Source organism: Morone saxatilis, unplaced genomic scaffold, assembly GCF_004916995.1.
Source record: "Morone saxatilis isolate NCDOM2014 unplaced genomic scaffold, NCSU_SB_2.0 Contig1, whole genome shotgun sequence".
In the NCBI taxonomy this organism is placed as follows: Eukaryota; Metazoa; Chordata; class Actinopteri; family Moronidae; genus Morone; species Morone saxatilis.
In genome coordinates, this window is record NW_023339651.1 from 3,036,062 (window position 1) to 3,040,393 (window position 4,332).

At 36.4% G+C, this 4,332-nt stretch overlaps 1 protein-coding gene across 1 annotated transcript in view; it reads left to right on the plus strand.

The window, feature by feature from the left end:
- The first annotated feature begins 6 nt into the window (after positions 1-6).
- prr15lb (proline rich 15 like b) overlaps positions 7-4,332 on the plus strand; it is a 5,508-nt gene continuing 1,182 nt past the window's right edge. The window contains exon 1 of the mRNA XM_035660616.1: positions 7-160. The gene's annotated coding sequence lies outside the window, so the exon portion shown is untranslated. The remainder of the gene's footprint in view (positions 161-4,332) is intronic.

Genomic DNA, 4,332 nt, shown 5'->3' on the forward strand with positions numbered 1-4,332 from the left:
GAGAGAGAGAGAGAGAAAGGGGCAGAGGGAGAGAGATGCTGCACCTGTGCATGATCACCTGAGGAGAAGAATTAAAAAGAAAACAGAGGAGGTAAAGAGTCTGTAAGCATGGCGGGACAGTTTCACATCTGATCTCCTTCAACCGGCTCGTCATAAGAAAGTAAGAAGTCACCTGAAAGCGATTTAATGTCACTAATATACTGCTGCAGGACCTGTTCTTGCTGGTCAACATGCAGTAAAAGCTGTTGATTTGGTTGAATGTATTGGTTTGGTTTATTGACAACTTTCTATATTTATAAAATACTAACTATCTTTTGTTAAGCTCAGAAGGATAAAGTCTGCAACTTATGTCACAGTCAAACAATCTTTATGAAGATGGTACAGCTGCAAGAATGAGTTGATTATTCTGCAACTGTTTTAATCCTAATCTAATGTAACGTTAGAGGTTGATTGGTTTGTGCAATAGACATTTGATGTTTTTAGGCTTCGCAAAAGTGAGAATTTGCTGCTTTTCTTATCTTACATAATAATGAATTGAATATTTTGTGGGATTTTGGACAAAAACAAGATATTTTAAGCTTTGATATTGGGCTACAGGGGATTGTGATGGGTATTTTACACTGTTTACTGATGTTTAATTGAACAAATAATTCATTTATTAATCTAAAACACAGTTTGGTTGGAGTCCTACAAGATGGAGACAGTCAGTCAATGTCTGACATTAAGAAATGTCGAAAAATAAGAACTAATAAACTAGAAAATTTAGTCATATGAACAAATTCTATGCTATGTGTTGTAGATGTGTTATGAGATGACTCTCACTGTTTACCTCAGATTGTTTTAGCTGATGTCAACACTCGGCTGTATGATGTTTGAGCAGGTGACACTGTTTGAGTGAGAATAATAAACCTTCCTTAACTCGAGATTGCCACAGTCTAAGTCATGTAAGAGATAACAAATGTTGAGCACATTTGAAAGAAAAGTCATATTTCTGTGACTTCTACATCCACAAAACAAACAATAAAAATAATTACAGACACTTCGATTGATGCAAATCATCATTTTTATAAACATCAGGCAAAGGACACCCCAACTGCTCTTCATCAACTCATTCAACTTTGCTGTTACGGGTCAACAGTGAAGCTGGCACGGGGGACGAAACCTGAGAATCTAATGAACCTTCAGCTCAATTATGAGGGCAGCACAGTCCTCGGTGCCCTTGGAGCCTCCTCTCTCCCTCCAGCTCAAACATTGTGCTATTGAAGGGCTTTTGCAGCTGGTTAGTGATTTCCGAACGTTCCCTTCCTGCTGTGATCTCTGAGGCTTTGCCGAGCAGCTCACCCACACATAACAGAATACATAGTAACTTATTAAAGAGAACTATGGAGGGCCTCCTTTATGTCAACAGGGCTTTTTTGTCTCAAAGGTCACATCTAAGTCAAACATGGAATACTAAAAGAAATATGTGTGCATATTATACCACTGTGTTACTTACTTAATGCGGTGTGAAAGTGCCGCTCAAGGCCCCCCGAGTTACTTTGTTCTGCAGAAACTGCTCTATGAAAAGTCAACAATACTATGTAAATGCTCAGTAAACATTTGTTATAAAGGAACCTGTCTTTTGTTAAAGGCTAAGCACATACATGTTGCTAAATTCAGCAAGAAAAGAACGGGAATTAACTTTGGATTAAGTGCTTGAATCTAAAATCCAGAAAAAGTAACATTAAAAGAGCTGAAAAACAGAAGTAAACACTTGGTTGCTACAGACGCTATCTGTTACCTAAGTCGTCTGTAAACGAGCAGGTCAGAAATAAGTGTAATTAAGCAACACAGGGTCAACAGGAAGGAACATTAGGTCAATACTAATAAAAAACAAGGGCTCTTATTATAGGTGGATTCAAACCCTATCACAACATTTAATCAGAAATCTCATCAATTGTTTCCTCCTCTGAGTCGTTCCTGAACCTTCGCTCTACCTGTATGTGCCAGGTGCCCAACATCACATGCTTCAGATAAGAGTAAGATGAGTGTTTCTGCAAAGGGCATGGACTGTGTATTTGCATAGGTGCTACATGATAACATGACCACACCAAAGGAGAATTTGTGTGCTTCTTTTCCTCCCGTCTGACCCTGTAAAGTAGGAATTGTGGTGTCTGTGGAACTCATAAAATCTGGTTTATAAGCAACATTTTATTCAAAATGTGATGCTCTGATGAAGACCATCAGGCCGCAATCTGTGGGTGCTACCTGTTATTTCTTTGGGTGTTCAACCAGGGTTCAACATTGGATTTTTTTAGATTTGAAAAGTTGTGGCAAGAATGGAGGAAGGAGATCCTGCAGTTTAAACTGTATTATTTATTCATATTGGTGACAATCAGAGTTTCTTTTTCTTACATTAAATGTATATTTTTATGGGACAGTGAACATACAGACAGGAAACAAGGGTTCTGCAGCCCTAATCCAACTGGGAATGTGCTTTTATGTTGTTACAGATTAATATGGCGTTCATTTTCTTGATTAAGTGATTCATCTATGAAAGATTATAAAACAGAGGAAAAAGCAGATCACACTACGCTAAGTGACTTCAATAAATGTCTTGTCCAAAACCCCCAAATATTCAATTTATTATACGACAACTGTAAGAGCAAAAGCAGCCATTGAAATAATTAATCGAATAAAGAAGCTCATTCTTGACATAAAATAAATTATCTTAACTCAAGGTCCACTTACTAGCTTTTTCTAGAGCTTCAGAGCAAACCCTGCTAATGAAGACATGTGGTTAAAAGCTCTGGAAAAAGCTGTAAGAACCCCTTTATTAGTTTAATTATGCATCAAAAGCAAGAGGTTTTTGTGTGTTATGAGCATTGTCATTCCTGTTTATGGATTATATTTTATAGAGGATATAAACACAAACCTGTTTAGACTCTTGACATGATACAAATAAGCAATATGAGAATCACATAATAAATCTATGTGCCTGTATGCACCCATAAATCTGCATTACTGTAGCTGAAATCACACTAATAGTGTGTGTTTTGTGATGCTCTCTATAGAGTCTCCTTCACTTTGCTGTTATATAACTGAACTTCTGGTGCAGCATTAAGACAACAGCTTGCTTCTTCATCGGTCAAAGGAGTTTCTTTTTTTCTTCCTGACTTCATATCAGATCACATGGGAAGGGGACAGAGGATACTCTTCAGATGCTCATTAATTTATCAGCTGAGAGCAGAGAGTCTCAGGTGTCCTCCCCCCATTAGGTTACACCTTCTACTCACGGAGATGTGCAACAGATGAAAAGAAGCTGAGAGTAGTTACTGTCTGCTGTCTAAGGACGGGTCTGATCCATGTGAACTGTACAGGAGAATACAGCATGTATTTAATCCAAATGTACACCTGATTTAGAAATTACAGTGTATTATCAAAGTAAATGTACTCAAATAGGCATAATGTTGAGCTATTTGTACTTAATTTTTGTACTTTTTTACTCCATTACATTTAATTCTCAGCTGTAGTTACGATTATAGATCAAGATTTTACATACAAAATATAAGAGCCAGAAGAAAAACACCATAAATATGATAATAATTCTGTATTCTTTTACTTTAATGGAGTTTAGTTTTACACTGTGGTATTGCTTCTTTTAGACACACTGGTTATGTTAAAGTCACTTACATGCATTGACACTTAATAAGACACTTTACAAAGGTTTACAGCTAAAGATATATGGATGCACAATCAACAGTTCAGTGTTCGGGCCATAGCTGGGATTTTAGGGAGTTTATACTGAGTTCAAAAGTCCAAATTGCCCAAACATCTAGAAATGTTTGACTAGCCAGAACAAAAAGTCTGTGAAACCTTCTGATTATTGTATTATTAATAATGCTAACTGAGGTTGAAGGTTTATAATTGACACTGGGAACAGTTGTAAAGTACTATTTTAAAAAGGTAGAGTTATTGGACATTTCCCAATAAGTTTTTCTATTTTATGACCTTCATGGGCGGATGGTGTTTCGTCGGTTGCCACGGTGATGGGTCAGTTGATGTTGTAAATGGGCTGAGATGGTAAATCCAAGTTTTCTTGGTTTATTCATTTACAAGAAGGAATATTAATGTAATTGTGTTTTTTTAAGGCTGAATTGAACATAAATGAATGTTCCATCTTCCCTGGCTGAGATGGGCAGTTTTGTACAAGGGGTAATTTCTAATAGTTTATAAAACTTTAAAATGTGCAAATCAAAATTAAAAGAAATAAAGGCTTGAAATATTTCACTCTGTGTGTAATGAATCTATATGATATGAGTTTCACTTTTTTGAATTGAATTACTGAAATAA